Source organism: Ips typographus, linkage group LG2 (assembly GCF_016097725.1).
Source record: "Ips typographus isolate SLU linkage group LG2, UJ_Ityp_2.0, whole genome shotgun sequence".
Taxonomy (NCBI): Eukaryota; Metazoa; Arthropoda; class Insecta; order Coleoptera; family Curculionidae; genus Ips; species Ips typographus.
Window position 1 is genome coordinate 12,080,041 of NC_138423.1, and position 24,288 is coordinate 12,104,328.

Here is a 24,288-nt window from a genome sequence, read left to right on the forward strand (position 1 = left end):
TTTTTAATTAGTATTATCCCTTCTAAAAGTCAAATTTTTTCACAATTTATATTTTACACAACTATACGTTGGATCGATACTGTTGATAGTAAAGTTCACATTTTTTGGACATCACTGGATTTCATAATTTTGTTCATTTAAAAATTTAACCCTTACATCTTTAATTTTTTATGACTCTCTGATATGATTTTTTTATTTGACTATACTTTAACTCTTAATTTATACTTAATAACTCTATTCGACTATTTCCCTAATTTTTCAATTTTTTTGACCTCAAAGTAGTTTTTTTTTAATTTGATTTCTTATACTATGTAATTATAGAAATTTGTATCTACATAAAAACCAAATAAAATATGTAACAAACGGGAAAATATGTAATTTATTATCTGCAAAAGTTATTTACCTAACAAATGTACCCAAAAAGTCAAACAAAAATTAGTGAAAAGAAAACAAGAAAGAAAACAAAATATTAGAGATGTGTAAATTACCGATAAAGAAAGTATTTTTTTCTACTCCTACAGGTGTCTTGATTAATTCCTTAACAGTTAGAAATAGACCAATCACAGGCAGTTTTCAGCAGACGATATGAAATAAACCAATCACAGATAACCTTCAGCGTGCGATATGAAATAGACCAATTACAGGCCGCATTTGTTTTCACGCTCCATGGAGCGAACAGAGCTTGGTTGACGTCACAATGACTTAATTTAACAATTGATCCAACGATGGTTTTGCCTGGACTGTCTTTTCAAACTGTATTTTTGACAGTTCAAATTTGGACACCGCTATTCTCCCTGTCTGTACCAAATTTTGTAGTGGCTTTTCAGGTTATTGGATAGGAAGTTGAATGAGGATTCCAAAAATTTGCTTAAAACTGACATTTTCTCACTTTATGTGGGTTTGACAGGCAATTTTGTCCCTGACTGTCAAACTGTACTTAAAAGCTGCAAAAATCAGTGTTTACAAAAGTTTTCTTGCAGTATTCGATACAAAACGTGTTTCTGAGATTTATGACAGTGGTCACGTGACTGCCTAGCTAAATTAACCTCCAAAAATTTCCTCTTTTAATTAATTTTAACTTAAGAAAAATGAATCTGATGTCCATTTTGCTCTGACTTGCACCGTTTCGAAAGTGTCCTTGTATCTGTCAATTTTGACAGTTTTTAAGGCGTGAAACCCTTAAAAAATGACATTTTGACAAATGACACTTTACGTCATTTTTGTACTAATAACCTGAAGGTGTTTAGACAGTGGCAGTTAATTTTGAAAATAAAAAAAAATTCACAAAAATCGAAGAACCATGAATTTTTTTGGCAATTCTAGTTTTTAATTTTTCAAGGTCAAACGATGTATTTTACAGAAAAAGTAAAAGTTGCGTACCATTGTAAATGTACCTGTGTGTTTTTTGTAAAAATTTCATTATTTCTTATCTTAAAGCGTTCCTGAGATATTCAGCAAAAAGTACAAAAAGCAAGAGTCAATTTTGGCGCGCTCTAGTGGCAAAACTGGGCAACCTAGCGATGTCCACTCAACGTCACGTGGTAGCCCCCTTTATAAGCTTTCTTTTGGTATATGTTGCTTTTTGATGGGTATATACAGAATGTTTCAAATAAGCGAGTTATTCACGATTTTCTGGAAAAGTGCACCAAAACTTTGAATCTGCTCTCGAGGGGAGTGGTCAAAGTAAGGCTGCTGGAGCAAAAACCATTGAAAATCGATACAAACATTTTACATCAAGTAGATCTCGAATTTGATGTTGAAACCAATTATCGAGTAAAAAATTGGTGTGTTGCTCAAATTTGGGACACACTGTATGGATTATCTAGAAAAAAACTAGATCTTACCTAAAAGATTCATATCTGGCATTGATATAATGAAAAATCAAGGAGTTAAGGGGGTGTTCCATATTTATTAAATCACCCTGTACATACAGGTGTGGTAAAACTAAAACTGACCATAGGAAAACCATGTAACTGACAGGGCAACATTGATAATTGCGCAAGACAAAGACAAAAAATCTAAAAAAAATCCAAGTAGGTAGAAATTTTGCTGCAATGTTGTCAAATGTCTCTCTGAATTCATCGACTAGATAATTTGCAATAGTTGTTTACCTAACAAGTATGGAAAGTGGTAATCTCGCACACTAGACTGCAGGTGCCCAAACGGTGCAAAGCGGAGTTCGAGCAAGCAGTTATAGAGTGGGAAAGTTGCTTTCTGCATTAAATTAAACGAAAATGTAACGAAATTAATGAAACTGTTTGCAAAGATGATTAAAAGTGTATTATTAATTGGAAAATCAAATAGGTATATAGTTATTGTTTTTTAAAATTTAAATGTATATTTTTGAAAAATAAAATAAGTGCGGAAAAGTAACCTTTTCATTTTTATCTTCGCTTGAACATCTCATAAAAAGGTTGGTTCAAATGGGTATTTTCACTCTACACATATAAACTTCAAAATTGCAGGTTTATTACACATTTAATGTAAATTGATCTTGTAATGCAGAAAAGTAACTTTTTCTAATTTTGGCATATAAAGTGACACTTTTCAAAACTGATTAGAGTGACAAAACGTTTTACTTTATGTAACTAGTTACATAAAGTATCACTTTATGTAACTGGTTAAGAAAAGTTCATTTCATCACTCCCTGTTTTTATGCATTTCCGTAGAAACATATGGGCGACATCCATCATAACATGTCGTTGTCACTGTTTATACAAGGTGCTATGAAAGTGAATATTTGTGTTAAATCACTTTAAAAAATGGTTTTTACCACTTTTTGGTCAAAATTAGAAAAAATTATGTATGCAACACGTTTCGAAAATGTCTTATTGTGTAACTCATTCAAATTGTAGGACCTCGCTGCGCTCGCCCTACAAACATTCATTCGTTACACAAAATCGATCTTTTCATAACTGGTTACATAAATAGCTATTACCCCACTCAGTGCGAAAAAGTTTTTAGTCATTATAGGTTAAAAGTCTGAAGAGTTTTCTCTGGAAACCGATTTTTTAGATTACTTTAGGTTGACTGAAAACTTGAATTTCCTGCCTAACTCTAATATTTTAAATATTATTTTGGTTAAAAACCTTCAAATTAATTGGCATTCTAGGTAAATTTTTCAATATTCCAGCCAATTCAAAGTTTTTTGAACCAAAAACCTCTACCTTTTAGGGATAGTAATTATTTCCTTTCATTTAGTATATCTACAGATGATAAACAGTTTTATTTCTTACTATTTTTCTATCTAAATTTTTTTCACTTTTTACTTGGAAAATTCTTTCAGGACACCTAACCTTGCATTTCGATTTTGACTCCGTTTAAGCTATCCAATTTTGAATTTTTGAACACTTGTTGTAGAATGTATGTTTCTGGATTTAATATTCCTTAATAATGATCACGAGTTGCTACTCTCGTTGACAAATTCAAAAACCACTACAAAATTATCTTCACTTCTAAAATATTTACAGGCAGCTTAAAAGTTTTTAACTTACGCAACAATGTAAATTAATGCACTCGAGTAGTTTAAGCACATTTAATTCATATTAGACGCGCTTCTATTGACTTAGTTTTTTCCGGTATACTGTCATATATCAAAAAACTTAATTACAAAATCTCACCTCCTTGAAATTGTACCGGCGCTTTACTTATTCCACCGGAGATAATATTGCAATAAATAGAGGTGATCTAATTCCTAAAATTATTGACATTTTGCGGAACGGTGACGGTCTTTAGTTGTAATTCGTGACTCTTCATAGTATGACTAACGCGAATCGTGATAATTGAGTTTTTCAGTAACTTAGCATTAAGTTTTATTAAAAAAATAGCAAATTATCAAGATAATGTGATGTGGGAAGGTTTAGTGTTAGTGAAACTACTTCTTTACTAGTTTAATGAAAAGTGCCTACGTGATGATAGTAGAAGTACTTATACAGGTATGTTTTACAAAGGATGTTTATTTTTAGTTTAACTACTGAAAGTTAATTTCGAATAGCGGTAAAGTTGTTTTTAATATCGAAGAAAAACTTTTACTTTTTTTAATAGAAACTTTTAGGAAACATTTGTTTTGACGACCAAAATGATCAACCAGTTAGAAGTTTGCAAGATTGTCACTTTATTTATGATTTCTGCCTTGTATTTTTATGTTATAAAATGTCAAAGCAGCTTTATCTAAAAATACCTGAACTTATATCAAACACAGACCATTTTTTAGATGTACCCTATTTTGAAAAGTTCCCTGTATCATAAAATATTTTTTTGTTTAATTATTAAAAGTGATCCTGAATGTTGTCAGCCGTAAGTAAACTATAATCCTTATCATTATTTGGTTGATGTATACCTAAAGCCAGTAGCAGGAAATATGCATTATTTGTCTCCGAATAGAAAATGCTAGACTGATTACAGCTAAATCTCTAACACCAAACCAACAATTAAGTTAATTAAATTGATTGGCCTAACAAACAACAACAAAATATTGTGTGAACAATTATTAAAATGGCATTGGTTCAGCTTCAAAGTAAAGCTCAGTAAAGCTTTATTTGGTTGGCAACGTGGCTAAGAAATTAAAAGAAAAATTGTTCTACAGGGTGACCAAGGTAAAGAAACTGTAAAAAATTCGACGATTCGAAATAGAAGTCGGTTAAATTAGAAAAAAATTGCGCAATTAGGGGGACATGCATGGCGATTTCGAAAATCAAGAATGTCTTTTCATTTTTGAGATATTTAGACAAAAGTGATTTTTTGGATTTTTGATTTTATTCATTTTCGAAACTATCTCAAATCATATCAAAAAACAAAAATTACTTTCTCGTTGCACCTTTTTGAGTTCTACAAGATAGTGTCTATGAAAATGTATTACAACGTTTCGTTTCTTTTAAATCATTATCAACTGATGTGGTGTTTTTCATGGGGACCGAAAAAAACCAGTATTAGACTGTCCTTTTAATAGCGAAATAAACGATGTTCAGCACAGTATAAACAAACATTTATATATATTATGCCTATTTTACATATAATATAACAAATATGATAGAAAATAGCTTAATAGGTTAAACTTCAGACGCCTAGCTTTCATCTTAAAAAGAATGTTTCATAAGCAAAACTTGCTGCTAGCAGAAGCAAGCAGAATAAAACTTTTCAATGAGGGAAAAGTTAAATAAAAATAGTAATATAAATAAAATTGACCTACTAAAACTAGAAAAATAAAACAGAAAAGGTTATAATAAATGTTATCAGAAAAATGATATCAAAAAGGTAATCATTATTTTCGTAGGTATGCTATGCCAACCGTTGAATCTTCAACCCTGGATTCAAGACCTGGAGTTATAGAATTAAATGCTTCGGTAATTACCTTCAAAAGTTAGTTTTCAGTGTCAAAATGGTGAACATAAACTTGGTTTTGAATGTAACCCCAAAGCAAGAAGTTGAGTGGTGTTAAGTCTGGCGATCGTGCTGGCCAGGCTTGCGTCCTGGTACAAATCATACCGTGTATAATACATCGTTGAAAACGCTATCAAAAGGGCTATCTAGTACTGTATGTACTTTTTTTTCTGTCCATGTGAATGAAAAATAAATAAAATGGAAAAACCAAAAACATTTTCTAAATATCGCAAAAATGATAAGAAATACTTGATTTTCATATATCTTTCGAACTTTTGCACGAATCTCCATGCAATCCATCCTTATAATGGTCACCCTGATGACCTTTAAAAAAATCTAACAAATTTGTAACAAAAAAATAAAACATTTTTTGAATTACAAGATTTAACAAAAATAGGTTCAGTTTTTTGCCATTGAACTGAAACCAGAAAAGTTCGCACAACAACATAACAACATATTTTATACAAATAAACTTTATTTGATTTTTTTCACTTTTTGTTAGCAAAGAATATACATAAAAGTGACCTGTTTGTATACAGGATGTTCCAAGAAAGAGAGCAGACTAAAATTCAACTTCCGTTACACAGAGGACATTTAATATGTAATGTAACTTCCAACTATTAGACCTTTTAGGCTTGTTTAATATTGGTTCAACTTTTTTAAAACTGGTTTAACTCAAAAATGTCATTTTGACTGCAACTCCACATGGGACTGATTTTCGTCCTAATCTAATTAGCGCGTTTCTGTTTTTTTACATTAAGTCATTGTATTTCGTACATAAATGACATTAACTAGAAAACTAATAAACTTGTTTGTTAGTTTTCTGTTTTGGTTTAAGTTCTTTTTAAGCATTAACTTAATCTCAAAAGTATTGAGGTTTTGAGACTGTGCAGGAGTGCAGGCACTTATTAGTAAAATAAAGGTAAAATAAATTAGTTTCTAATTATTAAAATATACACAAAGTTTAAGGTGAACAAAATTGAGCAATGCTATACTAGTATTTGTTCAAAAGTGTTGCCATCTACTCTACAGTTAATCAAACTAAACTTTATAGCATAAAATGAACTATGGCGCCATCTTACAGCCAACCTAAACAACACTGGAATTAATGCTGTTGTAAGTCGACTGTGTTGACTTTGTTTCGACAGCAAGCCGCTAGGTGCCGCAGGACGTTCAACGTCGTAGTCAATAAGCTTTAGTTCTCTTTAACAATCAGAGAGGTCAGCATTTGCCATGTACTCATTATTTTTAGTAAGTGGCCGCCGATGGCGCTACCAGTATCATTTGAATAAAGAGTGTTATACAGTTTGTCTTTTTGGCTATCAAACGTTACCGAAATGAGAATCAACCTTTTTTGACCATGATATGAGTTATAAATACACTTGGCAAAACACAAGGGGACAGCAATCGGTGATAGACTATATTATAATTAACAGAGCGTTTACTCCACAGATGATACTAGATGTGAGAACACTTAACGCTGCAAACGTGGGCAGTGATCACAAGTTGCTGCTTTGTAAAATTAGACAAATTATACCCCCACTCCAAAACCTAAACCACATTACATAAAGAAAATCAACATCGAATCTCCGGAAGACGAAAGCGTGAAACAATTGTACGAAAGTAGACTCTCACAGAAGATAACACAAAACCCAATCAACAGAGAAGACACAGTAGACGAACAATGGAGAACCCTAAAACATAATATTCTTAACGCAGCCAAAGAAGCTCCAGAAAAAAGACAGGTAGATGTCAACAGAACAAATAAAACATCATGGTTTACACCGGAAGTAAAGGAACTATCAGAACACAAGAAGAAAGCACACATAAAGTGTTTACGCAACAGAAACGAAACAAAATAAATGTTAGAATCAGAGAGATAAAAGAAGATTACTGGGACAGATTCACCAAAGAGATGGAGGGAGATCGGAAGCCAGAGAAAGATATGAGGAATGCTAAGAAGGAACAAATCAAGGATACTATGCAGACCAATAAAATCAATGCGGAAGAATGGAAGTTATATTTTTAAAACCTATATAAAGAAAATGAGGGAATTGAACAACTACTAATAGAAGAAGACCAAGAAGAAAACAATGAGATAGAAATGACAGGCAGCACGATAGAACACATCTTAAAAATCGAAAAAGTCCAGGACCCGACGGGATATCAATCAAATGAAAATAATATCATCATCAATATCAATCAAAGCAAATAACAGAAAAATCTCTAGAATTCAATAAATCAGCTTCTATGTGCTTTGTCGATATGACTAAAGGTTTTGACCGGATGCGATTGGCGGACATCATTAAAATAATGCGAGAAAAGGAAGTGAACCAGATATTAATAAAACTAATATACGAGATCAATAACCACTGTCGGAGTAGTATAAAAGTAGGACATCTATTAACTGAAGAAGTGCAAATACGCACAGGAATAAGACAAGGTGATTTACTTAGCCATTTATATTCAACAAGATTATGGACAAATTGTCGGAGATCTTCCTAAAAAACCAGGATACAAAATGGGGAACACGTACTTCAATGTTGTCTGCTACGCAGATGATGCGGTGCTCATTGCGAATTCTGAGGACGACCTTCAGAGATTACTTCACCCCTTTAATCAATCAGTTAAACAATTAAATATGGTCATTAACACAGACAAAACCAAATGTCACGTATCATCAAAAGAGCCAACAAGATGCAAACTGAAGATTGACCAGAAAATTGTAGAACAAGTAAATCAGTTCAAATACTTAGGAGCTGAGATAACAAGTTATGGAAATCTACAGAATGAAGTCAGAGAACTAACTATGAAGGCGTCTCGAATATCAGGATGCCAAAGAGACGTTGTGTGGAAAAACAACTACCTCAACATAAACAGTAAAATAAGAGTATATAAATCGCCAATCAGACCTGTTATAACGTATGCTGCCGAAACAAGACCAGACACATCGAAAACATTACAAATGATCCGATCGGTTGAAATGAAAATAATAAGAAGTATACACGGAAAACACTACGCGACAGAATCAGAAGCGAAGACCTTAGAAAACGCGAGACACAGGCAATAGGAAGATTGGTAAGACAAAGAAGAAAATACTGGAATAAACACGTAAACAGAATAGAGGACAACAGACTTAACTCAACAGGATACCTCCAAAACTCTGGAAAGAGTGCTGGACATCAACGTCCGAAGAGGCATAATAGGACAAAATAGGCATTAGCCTAAGTATGTATACCCATATTAGAAAGACATAAGAAGAAGAAGAAAGGTTACCGACCTAATTTTTGGTTTAAATTTTTTTCCAAATTGCTTAATTCTTGTTTTTATCTTATTTTTTCGACAAGAAATCATTTTTTCTAGTTAAATACCTTTCAAACATGTTTTGTTTTTCCTAAATAATCAAATTCCTATTTCTTCTCTTTCCACCTCAATTCCAATTCTATTTTTCTAAAAAAATATTGAACTGACTGTGAAATGCATAGTTTGTAATGTATTGTCAACATCCCAAAAAAGGGCATCGTTTGGATTTAAGTTTCGAATTTGATTAATTAAGTTACGAAACTGTATTGATAAATCGGATGTCGTGCGACACATACAAGACTTTTATCTTGATTTTATCGGCGTTTAAATCGTTTCTTCGACAAGATGGTCCGATGCGATAATGTTATTTAGAGCTTATTTCATTATTTATAGACAAACCATCAAGATATAGTGTATTTTATCAAATACATTTCAATTCAATTGATGTAGTTTAATAATTTTTTATATGTAGGTATAACCAGTAACAAGAAATTTGATTTTCCGTAACAAATCATTTTTTTGCAGGATGAACAACAAACTGTTTCATACAAGATTTGTGCTAATTTGCATTATGTATATTATTTTATTATTATTATTGATTTTTATATACGCATCTATAACTCTAAATGGGTTCGAGATGAAAGAAGAGAACTTTTAGAATCTTATATTTTTCACTGTAGCTCAGTAAACCACCGGTTACCATTCCTAAGATCAACTCGAAACTTGAAAAAACACACACACTTTTGTCTGTAAATCGTGAAATTTCTCAGTTTGCTAAAGTCCATATAAAACACCTTGTATATGAAAATATGAAAAGTTTTTGAGCATACAGCGAGCTAGGATTTTCACGGAAAATAATTTATGTTTTACGGCTAATCTCACCACCACTCACCCAGTATACAAACAATATACATACAATAAATAAAAACATGTAAAATTACCAGAAAAATGCAATAAAATTGTTAAATAAAAGTTAAATTAAATGCTTAATCTGATAAATTTCCGGTAGAGAAAACAATTTTGTCAAATAAAAAATAAAGTATTTCGATAATCGAGCGTTTTATTTCATAAAAACACTTAAGTTAACAATTCAAGCACTTTAAACCAAAAAAAATTGTGTGTCAAAATTACATTTTTTCAACCAATTTCTTTTGTGTTGGCGAAAACTAGGCTTTTAAAGCAAATACCTATATGACTTGTAATGTACAGGGTGTCCCAATAAGACGTGCACGCGGCTGTTTCTCAAAAACTATACATAGTACGGCTACGAAAAAAAAATTTGATTAAAAAATGTGGCCAAGAGAAAATGCTGGAATTAATTTTCATCTCTTCAAATAAAGTGGTGAGAGTAGTTCAAAGTTTGCTTTGAAAGAAATGAAATATCTCGAAAAAGGCTAATCGTAGAAACTAGTGATGAGCGAAATATAACGAACTGTGATTTAATCACTGATATTTAGAAATCACTGATCACAACTGCTACCAAAAGTATCGCAAAAGCGTGACGTGAATAACGTGATTACGATTACAGTTTTCTGATTTTTCCAAGTTCCCATCTCAAAGTTGCGACTTACTAAAACGCGGTTTTTGCTATAAAGTCGATTATCGAATACCATCGTAAGACTTAACACGAGCCGCAAGCGACATCGCGCCTTATTAACAGCACGTATCGAGCTATGGCTGGAAGATGATCTTTATTTCTTGTAGCCGAAATCGTGAATGCCTGAATGTCGTGATCACGTCACACTATTAAATCACTGATATCAAAATATAACGGTAACAATTAACGTTGTGATTTAAATATCACGGTATCGCTCATCACTAGTAGAAACTTCGTTTTTGCGGCATCTTAAGGAGCATTTTCTGTCCTGTAGAGTGTCCCAAAACAATGTTCCACTTAGTTTTCGGTCTTTTCGATAGAGGGCGTTTTTACAAAAATTGCACTTACATCTTAGATATCTCGAAAAAATCAAATGCAATTGTATAGCTCACTATTACTTATTTCATAAGCTAGATAATATAGTAGATCTTTGTATCTATAAATCAGTTTTGTATGGAAAGTTTTCTTCTAAAACTGAAAATAAACCTTGAATTGGGGTGGTCTAAATTCAATCAATAACCCTGTACTAATCATTCATGTTTTACAGTCCCCTAAAAATGTATAGTTTCTGACATAAACTTAATAAAACGAAAATTGATTGGGTCATAAATTTGTTAATTTTTCTATAATACGTCACTGGTTTTAAGAAGTACAATAACAAAAAATGCATTAAAACCCTTCTTCAACCACGTTTTGATAATACTTTTTAACGAAAAAGTGTATAAATATCCCTATCTTTCACTGTATCTATGTTACTTATCGTATTTCTCCAGCATTATTAGACATTAAATATTAAGCTTCTCGTATTATGCAGATAATGACTAGTATAATAGTGCAATAAATTACAATTTAATCTATGCAAGTGTAAACTGTACGAACATCCGCTGGAACCCTTGAATACAGGTAATTTTCCACACATGGTGATTTAAAAATGTATAATAGTTTTATCAGGAAAAATTCAATTACCTTGAATTATTGTTTTGTTTTATCTGAGCCAGGTGACTATGTTCAAAGTCCTGCGAACATCAAATATTTGTTTTGCAATTACTCAAAATATTTCAATCATTTTTTTAAAATTATTATTATTTATGCGAGTGCACGTCTCAGTTGAGAAGGAATTTCCGACTGTAAGTCACCTTTATACCAAAGTTGATAGTTATTCATTTGATCAATACTGGTTTAATGGTATTAATATTCATAATTCCTAAAACACTTCAAGTGGAAAACGTTTTTGCAAATTTATTAACAATGAAAGAAGACACATTCCTGAAACCAGATTGTTGTGGCAACTACGCCAATGACCTGATTATCATGATCCTATGATAATAAAAGTCAATATGGCAACATAAAGTGCGTCTTAGATAACTATAATTGAAGACGGATCAGTAATTGGAATGCTAACTGCATTAGAATTGCATGATAACAGGTGTATTATGGCGTTTGCACCTGTAAAATGGCTTAGATTTAGATACGAAGTAGAGGCCATGTTATACAGGGTGTCTCAAGACATACCAGAAAATTTTAGGGATTATTTCCTTCCTATCAATTTTGACCAATCGCTATCAAGAATTAGTATAACAAATGTAAATTTTAAGTGGAAAAATCACTTGACAACTGTCAACTTAGCTGTCAGCAGTTTTTCCGGAAAAAAAAATCGAAAAAATTTCACACTCCTTACAGCAACATAAAGAATAGTGTTACCCTTTCTAGCTTGAAAGTTATTGTTCTTATTAATCATTGTTCTTATTGTTTTAATTAAAATAAAATGTTTATTTAACTCGGGAAATAATCTTACCAAATATCCCTCGTGCATCTAATTTTTCCTGTGGAAAAATTTTTATTTTTTTATTGAGTACCAGAGCAACAAAATTTATTAAGAAGAAGTACTAAACTACCCAGAAAATCAAATTAAAGTAGGATGACATCACAAAAACGAATGCGCTGATGGAAGTTTTAGTTTTCCAAAGGTTTCTCTGGTATACAAGCGGTTCTAGCAGCATCCACAATATTAAAAGAATCTTGCATGAATTTTAGAGGCTTCTGGCAACTATAATGAAGTGTTGAGTTACCAAAGTACTTATTAAAAGCACTTGGCAGTACTAAAAGTTTCTTTGGAGGGTTTCAACGTTTCTAGAGACCTGTGGCGAAATTTTGAAAATGATTTTAGAATAAAAAAATTCATGAATGGTTTGTAACATTTTATACGCTTCTGGAATTTTAAAACAATTTTAGAAGTACATAGCACTTGACAGAAGACAGAAGTTGCCTTAAAAAAGAAGTAGGCGGAACTTTTGCTGCGATGTTGTCAAACTTGTCTTCTTGTCGACTAAATTACTTGCAAAATTAATTTTGTGACTGACAAATAACAATGCTCTATGTTTAGTTCGGTTTCTGTGTAGAATAGAATTGTTTAAAAACTTTGGGGCCAACAGGTCAATAACAAAATTATGTAACTAATCCAGTGAATGAATTTAGATAAGCTTCTGGCAACATTGACCTAAGCTTTGTCCTAGTAGATATTTTATTAGGTTTTCTGTCTTTGTTTCGCGCATGCATTTATAGTCGTCGGCACTAATTCGGCCGTTGTACGTCATTGACGTTTAACGCGCTTCGTTGCCATATGCTCTTTCAAACACGAATTTTTCATAAATTTGGTATTTTTATATATGTACGCCAACTACACAATAATTATAGCTATTAACTACTCCAATAAATATTAAATCCAAATCCACGTATGACTAATATGAGATATGTCGCGATTTAAAAAAAATGTTTTCAATCACAACGAAAACAGGCAAACTGTGCTAACCGGAAATCTGGCAACAAAGCATTTACCGCAACTAATCGCTGAGCAAAACGAATGCAGTTTGAAAACGTCAAAGTCACTGATGGATAATGAAAATTAAATATGACTTCCGCAGAATTTTCATACGCCTTTTCGTTTTAGGGTACAAAAGGAGAATTGAAAAACATTATTTTTGAGGGTCACATACAGAGTGTTCCATAAATTTTTTTTGCTATATTTCATAAATGAACAACGCTGAAAAAAAACTAACTGCGTCACTTGATTTTGAGGCAAATCATTTACAGGAATACATATTATTTTCTTCGAACAGTTTAAAGATACCTGAGATACAGCAAATGCTTCAAAAGTGATATTTTTCAATTTTTCCCTGTATCTTACAAACGAAAAGGTTTCACGTCATGTAGTTATTTGGTCAAAATTTGCGATGCTGCCATTTGCTACCTAGCCAATTTAAGTAATTTTTGGGCTATTATATTTATTTTATAGTTTTGTAAACCATAATTCAATATGTTGCCATTTTAATCCCACTTATTTTTGTTTTTACTAGTTCCTGTTGTCAATTACATGAATTACGAGTAGAATAAATGTGTGCACTTTGTGATTTTGTACGTTTTTATGCATATTATTAATGTCCCTTATTATGGGACATTCTATTTCAGTGATGATTGGTTTCAAAGAAATTTAATATCTAGAGACTTTATACAAATTTTCAAATCCTGTTTTAATAGTGTATATGTAAATATGATAAATATAGTATAAATTCTTTTTGCGTATTATCCCTATTCACTATTATCGAAAGTCCCATTACAATAGTTGTCTATGTCCAGCATTTTAACAAAACTAAATTTGTTCTAAATATTCTGTATCAAAGTCTTTATTTTTATTTAAATGCCCACAGAAGAAAATCAGATTGTAGCTTTAGTTTTCTTTGGAATTAAGGTCTATTTTTGCATATGATTTTTACCCGTTATTATAATAAATTCCATTACAGTAATAATATGCTTCAAGCAAATTTGACACATATCGATATGGTGTTTTTTTTTACATTCCTAGCTAACATTTGTTTAAACATTTCACGTCACATATTGCATTGTAGTGACATTTTTTAACAATCAATCAACAAGTCAATTTTATACGTTTGTATAAATATATCGCTCATTTTCGCTATATTTCAAATCAACGTCAAAAAAAAAGAAAATACATATTAATTACGGTTTAAAATGCCCTAAAGGTGCCTTAGTATTTTAAAAGTTTTGTTGAAAGCATTTTTATTAGTATAAATTTGTTCCTGTTATTTCTCAGGCGTTTTTACATTCTAGTTTAAAAATAATTTGAATACAAGAAGATTACAGGCAATTTAAGACACTTTTTTTTTCTTTTTCCCTGTCATTATTTTCTTGACGTATTATTCTAACGTTTGGCTACTTAAAACTGAAACACTCTGTGTATTATTATCAGAAGAATAAGGATGCTCCTAATAGCTTAACTTTGCTTATAATGTTAATCTTACGCAAAATTTGTTGACAAAATTATGTGTTGGCAATACTTATCACAATTTTTATTGACATTTAATAAGTAATTTTAAAGTTTATATATATTCTGATACGTCATAAGTTGAATCTTTTAAGTTCTGGAACACCTCGTAGAAATAGAACATTTTGCACAATACATTCCTCATTTTTTTCCAATTCAAGAACGAAAAGACACTCCACAGTACAAAAGCGGAGAAAATCCATTACCTCTTGGTCAACATCGACAAGCACATAGACAAACAGTTGTTTTTTTCCGTGGTAATCCCACGCTAAGTATTAATATGTTGGTGGAAAACAAAACAAATGAAACCTTATCCCTTTCTTAAAAGCCATATCATAGAAAGCGCCAGATTGATTTCAACTGATACGGGTGAAAGTCGATTATATTTGAACTTACCGATGAGAGTTTAATATATCGGTGTAATAGTGTTAAAACCTGTTTAATGGATGTCCTAAATATACATCGAGTGAATGCCGAAGATTAAATTACTTAAAGAAAATTAGTGATTTTTGAGAGTATAGTTAAAATAATTGATTATACGTTCAAGCGGTTGTTTTTCTTAAGTGTTAGTTTTGAAAATGTTTTGATTTGTAAAATAAGTAATTAATTAATTATTTTAAAGTTAAAAGGTCAGATTTGAGTAACTCTGTAAGTATGTCAAAATGTAATATTAAAACTCCCAAAATATTGAGAGTTATATTCATAATCGTTCCCTGAAACGTAAGATCAAGGAGTAATGGTAATGGTAATGGTAGGTGTGGATGGTGACCAGATGTACTGCGACCTGATTAGATCTATTGTCCCCCATCTTCTTCTGCTAGCTCAAGGTTTCCTTGTTCATAGCAGCCCCTCAAGATTTAGTTCCTTTAGGAATTTCAGGATCTTGAGTGGGTCTGTTCGAGGTATTTCTTCCACAGCCAGCTGGTATAATCCCAGTGTGTTTAATCTTCTGTGGCGTACAGCATAACACTCCAGCAAGATATGGTGGGGTGTTTCTGGTTCTTCTCAGCAAAACCTGCAGGTACTGTCCTCTTTTAGGCCTAGCTTCCTTAGGTGTTCTCTGAGTCGACAATGACCCGTTAGAAACCCCGTTAATGCCTTGAGACTAATTTTGCTGAGGTTAATCAGTGTCCGATCTTGCTCGGTTAAAATTACCGAGGAGATTTTTGGCCTGCCTCAGTCCTGGAAGTCTTTGCCAGTGCGTTGCTCTCAGTTCTTCTTCAGCTTTATTAAGTACTTCCTGGACATATGCTTTTCCAAGGCCGCAGAATGGTTCTGGCCCGATCAGTGGCGCTGATGCTCCTTTTCGTGGCAGAGTATCTGCTTGTTCGTTATCCTCTACTCCGATGTGCCCCGGAACCCAGAGGAGGGTTACCTTGTTGTTCCTTTCTAGATCATTGAGCTTTCCTAGGCACTCCAGAACCATCATCACGTTGTTGTTAGATGAGCGCAATGCTTTGATAGCTGCTTGGCTATAGGAAAGGATCGCAATTTCCTTGTTCCGGTATTTCCTGTCGAGGTTAAACTGAATACACCTTTCTATAGCGTGAATTTCCGCTTGAAAAATGCTAGGGTACTGGCCCATGGGTTCGGAGTAATTGGTGCGAGGCAGAGTCTACGGCCTGCTCCAGTCCCCTCGGGAGTTTTAGATCCGTCCGTATACCATATTATGGTATTTTTTCCCAACGTTTGAATGGATTCTCTGCTCCAATCTCTCTTGGTGCTCAGTTCCGTTAGAAATTGTTTTTCGAAACTAAACTTTCTGATGATTTCGTCGGTTGGGAGATCGGCGAGGTGTGCACTGCCAGTAGGCAGTGAGTCCCTTGCACTGTGTGCTCTCCTTTTAAATCCGGCCTTATCCAACCTGAGATGCGCTCTCCCAGCAGTTTATTTTACACTTTTACACTTATTTCTTACAATTATTTCAGGCTTTCCCTTGTTCTTCAATAGTCCATCTGCCAAGAATCACATTTTTGCAATTGTGGTATCAAATTCTTAGTAAATGATGATTTTTTGCCAGACTATGCTGATGCTACACTTAAGCCACATCAGTACAAAAAAACGTGATTTTCTCTACTTCTTAGAAATATAACAATACCGTAGTTGCATCCAAACCACACCATTCTGTTCGAGTATTTTATATCATATTGATAATCACCCAGAACAATAAATAAGCCCCCGTTGAAACGTTTGAGATTCAAGTATACCGTGAAACATTAAAGACATTTAATCCGCTATAAAGAAAGGTAAATCGACGATTTGCCGGACAAAGTCGCTCGCGCAGAAACGGCGCCTGTCGAAGTAGTTACCTACGCAGATCGGTTTCGTTTGCCTGATTTATATTACCTTTTGCCATTTTATCCGATTAAAACTTGGCAACTTTATAGTGAATGCTTTGTCGCAGTATGAACCGATTAAACCAAAGGCTAAAGTAATACCTTTTGTCTAGTGCTTGAGCAATATGTTGAAAAGGTAGCAAAAGCAAAAAAAACACTTTCTAGTTGAAAAACACCATTTTTGTTGTATAAATTTGTTTATAACAGAGTTTTTAACTTATTTGTCAGAGAAGCAATTACATAACCTAGCACATGTCTTAGAATCATTGATTCAGTGATTTTGGCAACGCCGAAAAGCTCAAGAAGCTTTTAATAAGCGTTGGTTGTTTTTTTTTGTCATAACTGTCAGAGCGTTGGAGCAATTTAGGTCAAATTTGGGACAAGCGCTTATGAAATTAATACTCATTATACATATAATGTTAATTATGTTTGTCAAAATTGTCCAGTGGCGCAGATATAGGAAGATGGTTTTCATTTTTTCGCTTTGTACTACGTGACTGGATATTTTTCAAAAATTACAGTTTCTTTTAGTTTCTTTGTTCAAGTTCAAAAATAAAATAGTATAATAATAAAAAAATCTGATTTGGAACTTCATTTACGAGATAATTAAGTTATTTCGTTCAAAGATCAAAAACCAATCAAACACAACTTAAAAATTGTTTTGAAAACTATGAAAATTGACATGAAGATTGAAAAATGTCTTTGTAGCCAGTTTTCATAGTTTCAGGACCAATTGAAAGATTTTAGTGTTGAAAGTTTACTTGAGAAGTTTAAAAATTGTCTTTGTAACTAGTTTCCATAGTTTTCAAGAAAATTGATAAACTTTAGTCTTGAAAATTGGCTTAAAAACTGACTTTGTAGTCAGTCGTCATATAGTTTCCAGACAAATTGAAAATCTTTAGTATTGAAAATTGACTTGTAGACATGAAATAGTTATAAGTGCAAAAAGTACATCTTTTTTGCACGCAAGTGAAAGTTTTTAACAACACATAAGTGCAAAAAAATACTTTTTGCATGGGTTGCATACAAGATTTTTTTATAAAATCGACTGGTTTGATGACAAGAGCACAGCAAATATACCATAGTGCAAAAAATACTTTAAAATCATTCAAAAAAGTGTACTTTTTTGCACGATTTTATAAAAAACTGCTTTTTCTAGAATTTTTGACTATAGACTCACACATTTAAACTTTGAACATTGACTTGGACACCAAAAAGTGACTCTAAACCAATAAAAAGTGACATTGGAAGTTTAAAATTTGCATTTGAAGTAAGTTTTCATAATTTACAGACAAATTTCAATATTTTAGTCTTAAATGCAGGATATTGACATTATGTTCATAAAAATCGACTTGAAGACTAACTTTTCAATTTTTTTACTTTGCTTTTCATTTTCTTAGAACTATTTTTAATGCTTTAAAACTGCTTTCAGCTTGGAAAATGGAGTTTCAAGACTATCTTCACCAAGTTTTTGACATAGCAAGCTTAAAGAAAAATTTTTAGATTCTCCATAAGCCTAAAAATGTCATTTCAAGCTTTGTCACTATTAACTTGCCCTGCAGCCACCTCAGTGCCAAAAATTCGAGCATTTCTTAATAGTCAAGACGGTTTTTAGTCTGAAAAATCGAGTTTTAAGACGATCTTCACAAAGTTTTTGACTTATCAGGCCTGAAAGCCAGTTGGTACACTGTCCACAGTCTTGAAAATGTCATTTGAAGCTGCTTCACTATTAAATTGATTTCTACTCTTATCGGTGTAAAAAGTGGAGCATTTTTAAAAAATTCTGACTCTTTTTAGTGCTTTAACACTGAAAAATCAAGTTTAAGACTATTTATAATAGTACAAGTCAAGTTTCGGAGTCTTTAGTAATGAAAGTAAAAAATGTTGTCACTAAAGACTATAATATTAGTCTTAAAAAGTAATTTTTAGAAATAAATTAGTCCGAAAAATTAATTTGGACTGTCTGCAATGTTTAATTGAATTCTAGACTTGTTTCAGTCCAGAAAATTGAGTTGTACAGCAAAAATGCAGTTTTCCCGACATTTTCAAGTCAATTTTAAGGACAGCTTAAGCTAAGTTGAGGTTTAAATGTGACAGATCAGGTGCCAAATAACACAATCTAAACTTAAACTCAACTTAGCCAATGTTGGGGAAACGGATATTCAAGTCCTGAAAATATACTTTTGGACTCTCTTTGGTCTTAGAAAAGTCAATTCTAGCATTAAACTATTTTTAGTAGTAAAAAATGAGTTTAATGCGCAACAATTTTTGTCTTGATTTTTGAACTGTTTTTAGTGCTGAAAATCCAGTTTCAGTCAATGGATTGTAGTGTGTAGTCTGAAAAAACAAATTTTAAGACTATTCCTAGTAGTAAATAACAAGTTTTTAGACTATTCAGTACAGTTTTCAATACCTATAATCTAAAAAATTTGAACACCAATAAAAATTAGTCTAAAAATCCAGTTTTTTTTACTATATTCAGTGTCGAAAAATTAACTTGTTAACCTCCCAGATGACCAGATTCGAATCCTTTTGAACGATTGTAAAGTAAAAGATACAATAACCCAGGTAGACAGTGGTAGTTGCCCCATCATGCAAGCTGAAATTTGCTGTTTCACATTTTGCGATTTCATTTCAGGACACCCTGTATAAAAGGTCAATTCATTGCTTATGCCTAGAATTGACATACAGGATGTTCAAAAGTTTAGTTTGAACTGTCAAAATTTTTTAAAAACAGTAAAAAACATTTAAACTGAAATTTGGAGGACTGTATCTTCCTTAGGAAGCGTTTTTTAGGAAATTGGCGTAATGCATGTCAACTTATTTTTTGATGGGCATCGAATGGTGAGTTATTGACACGTAAAACTAGACCACTCTGTATGCCAAATACACCAATAAAACTTAAAAACAGTGTAAACATTCTATTAACTGCTACATTACTTTAGACTGAGTTCTCGTTAATCTACCAAACTAAAATATAATTAATTTTTTTCTACTTGTTCAGAAAACCAGATTTAAGTGTTATTGATTGTTAGGTTCCAAATTGGGGATTTTAATTTAGTTAAAGAACATAATTTGTATTTATATAAAGTAGCAAAAACATGTTTAATTTAAAAACTGCCAATGAGCGTTAGAATTAAAAAAGAAGATTTTATAAAGTAAGCTACTTTGAGAGATGAAAATTTACTTAATTAGGAGCAAGTCAGACTTTTTCTTTTTTTAGTTGTACAGTTTTATGAAGTGTATTTTGACAGTTGCCACTTTAATTTCAGACTAGATAGCAAATCAACGGTCTTGCTTTAGAGAGAGACAAAACTCACTCATGGAGGTCTTAAATGTTAAATAAGTTCCATTAACCTGACCTAAGCTGTTTTTCCACCAAAAACATAGAAAATTAGGCTACGCCACTGGATTCTTCACACAATCGAATAAATTACATGAGAATGACAAGAAATAAATTTAAAAAAAACATACTTATAGCTGTTTTATTGTGAAGTGTTCGGTAGCGTTAGGAAGCCCGATAGTTATGAAATTTATAGGGCTCCTAGTCGATTAAATTAAATTATTCCGGCTGCTGGATTCTTTTATTCCAAAAGGGTTTTGATCGCTTTAAAGCGATGTACTTGAAGATTAAAAGTATGAATGTATGCCTCAGCAGTTCTTTCAATCTACTCATGGTGTTATAAATAAAAAAAAGTGAAAGCGAGTGGGTAAATAAGACTTTCTTGGGAGAACAGGTTACGGGCATAATACCTTGAAAATATGTCATGCAACCATCCCGGGAACAGTAATAACACATATCTTTTAAATGCCCACTACAAGACTGCGCATTTTAAAAGCCTTCTCGGTGATTTTGCAATTAAAGAGGCTTTATGTGGTGGCTTTATGATTTTAGAGTTTTACAACTCAACTCAATAAAATAAACAATATGTAATAAATTATTGAGTCAGGTATACAGTACGTTAAACAATCCAAAAGGTTTTTTCATTTTTTCGTTATGAATATCACAAGATGTTGAAATATATTTAGCACGGATGTTGTAAATAGGACTAAAATGATTTATTGACTCATTCTGCAAAAAAAAACAAGGAATAAGGACGATAACCTGGTGACAAGTGATTCTGCTTAGTGACTTAATCCCGCATGTAACTTAATTTGTGTGACATTTTCTGAAGCTTTTAAATTACGATATCTAAAGAACCTAACTTTTCAAACCGTATGACCAGTTCGTATTTGTTAACCCTGAATTATTACTCCTACCTGAAAAGCACAGAAACGCGATTGGATGACAGATGAGATACTGGTGCTCTTTGAGGAACGAAGAGGGTACAAGAACAAAGAGAATGGTGATAACTACAAAAAAATCCAGAAAGTTATTAGAACGAAGATAAGAACCGCTAAGAATGAGTGGCTGAAACAACAGTGTGAAGAACTAAAACAACTACAGAGAATAAACGATGACTTCAACCTTCACAGAAAGATAAAAGAGACGACAGGAGTATATAGAAAGAGTCCATTCTCTAATATAGAAAACGATCAGGGAGAATTAGCGCAGGATGATCAACAGCGTAAAATCATATGGGAAAACTATATTAGCAACCTTTTTGCCGATGAAAACCCTGCTGTTGAAAATGTAGACGACATTTTCAACAGCAGAGAGTTGCTCAAACTATTGGACGACAAAAGCATCAAAGTTATTCAGACGATATTTAATCGAATCTATAACACAGGCGAATATCCCGCCAAATGGTTAACAGATAGCCAATGAAATGGGATTTCTAAAGATATAACAACACTGATGATTAGTAGGTTAAATCGTCTGGTAGCTATAGGGCGTCAAACTTAACCAATTTTTCTCTCAACATTGAGAATCTAAGCAACTGAAAACAGTTTTGAAACTTCTGGTGTCATTTTAAAGGATCCGAATTTTTTAATGTCATTTTGGTGTTTCTGACCTGCGAAAACTGCATGGGAACCTCTTGTAATACTTTCAAAATTCAGAAGACAGTTGAAAAACTCTGGTGACATTTTGGTGTTTATGGGCTGCAAAAAACTGTTTACCTTTGCTAGTTTTGCAGATACCCCATAAAACCCTCGAATTTGAGACACCCTGTACAGTTACAAAGTGCCAATGCGTCTTATTGTCACTGAATTTAAAGTCACTTTCCATTAATTTAAATTGATACAGGAAAAAAAAAGCTTTTTGAGATATTTAGAGTCAAAATTGCTTATAACCTTAACAGGGCTCTGTTTTAAAATTTGCAAAGCTCTGAAACTCAGTTTATTTTAAATAGGATAACCTGTATATTATTAGATCAGTCAAATTTGTTTGTCAAGAGCTACACAGTGACTAAAAGATTTTAGATGTGCGGACTATGGGCTTATGAAGAAATATTTTTTGTTCAAATTTATTCACATTTTTTTGTATTGTAAAGGGCAAAACTGTCTTATCCTGAACATGGACCTGAAGTTGGCATTGTGTATGGTGTCTATCAAATTCAAAAGATATATTTATTTAATCATCAGCATATTAAAAACTTGTTCTAACTTTTTCCATAATTTTCATATTTGACAAAACATTCATCTAACAATTTTAACTTTCGGTGCAAATTGTCTAAAACTGACATTTTCTTAAACCGTAAATCTGAAAATCTACTGGTTGTCGAGTTTCGAGAAACCACATACAAGGCGCTGAAGACTCTGAAACGATTACTATAATCTTGAGCAGTTTAAACATGAAGCGATTATTTTTAAACTATGGGTGGTCTCTTACCGACCAACCACTCTTATTTACAACAAATTAATTTGAATATTTTCAACCCATTAGGGTCTTTTCTTCGCTTATTTTTCCTTCAAGTGTCGTTGAGCGTTATTAGAATCACCACACAACATATTTTTATTGCTTTTTAACACATGTGTTATTTCACTAGTAGATCAGTTTTATTTATTTTCCATTGAAAGTTATCAGTTCCAGGAGAAATGGTACAAAAATGCCTGCCAAACTTAAATGTCATAAAAGAACAACAAGATTAGAACAGTGTAGTAAAAAGTACTTACGTGGTGCCACTTAGAAGTTAGATAAAGTCGGTGCGTAAAGATTTTCGAGTTATAGATTCTAGTGGATTGTAGCGAAGTTGGAACCTGTTCCTGGGTATTTAATATACGGGATGTTTTGAAAACTTATTAACAACCACCGACTGGTTTCAATATAAATAATGGGCGTCGCGCTCCGAAGAATATCTTTATCGGTCACTTCTTTCATTACGACCAGATAAGCTGATGCGAATGATTTAACTACAAGACTTAATTATTGTCGTTGATGTACAGGGTGTTTCACGATAATTGCGTCATATTTCAAGATACGCTATTTGTCACAAAAATCAACCTTTACCCGTTAAGTCGAGGGTTGTCTTTGTTAGTATCCATATCATTAAAATGCAATGGATAATTTTGGATTTTCCATCCCTATAATACACTGATTGTGTTACTCCCTGTATGTGCAGATACAGTGTGTTTAGGACTTAATCAGGGACCAAACATATATTTTCTTATATATAAAATTTTTTCTAATTCTGTATGTACATTTTTTTTTGGTGGTTTTGACGTTTTGTATTGAGATTTATTCGTCAATTTGCTTTTCTTTTATGACTGTCATTTTGTTTGTTTTTTTATCTATACAAATATGTCTATTATTTAAAAACCATATATTTTCTTTTTTTTTATTAAAATTGCTTAAAAATGATATGTTGCAAAGTCAAAATATTTAATGGCGGTAGAATAATCAGTTAAAAAACGGTAGATCAAAAAATAAACAATTTATATAAGAAAAACAAATTTTATTTCACATTATCATACATAAAGTGCTTTTTCTTCTTGGTCGATTCTACATCGCAAAATAATGCCATCAGTTTTCTATTTGTATAAACTATACATCAAAAATAAATATTTTGCTTTTCCATCAATTGTTTTGTAAATTTTGACATTAGCGACAGATATGACGTGGTCTTAGAAGATAATTTAGCTAGACAGTCACGTGATTACTATCAAAATAACTGTCACACATCTCAGAAACGCATTTATATCGGATGCTAAAAAAAAATAGTACAAAATTTAGTACAGTCAGGGAGAAAAGCGGCGTCAAAGCTTGAACTGCCAGAAACACAGTTTGAAGGTTGAAGGGACAGTTACGAACAAAATCGCCTGTAAAATCAATTGGAAGTAAGAAAATGACTGTTTCAACCACATTTTTGAAATCTTCATTAAATTTTCTATTCAATAACCTGAAAAACAGTACGAAATTTAGTACAGTCAGGGAGAAAAGCGGTGTCAAATTT

At 32.3% G+C, this 24,288-nt stretch overlaps 1 long non-coding RNA gene across 1 annotated transcript in view; it reads left to right on the forward strand.

Moving 5' to 3' along the window:
- Nucleotides 1–3,643: 3,643 nt before the first annotated feature.
- Nucleotides 3,644–24,288, forward strand: part of LOC145725375 (uncharacterized) — an 83,637-nt gene continuing 62,992 nt past the window's right edge. The window contains exon 1 of the long non-coding RNA XR_014177249.1: nt 3,644–3,935. This is a non-coding gene — a long non-coding RNA (uncharacterized LOC145725375). The remainder of the gene's footprint in view (nt 3,936–24,288) is intronic.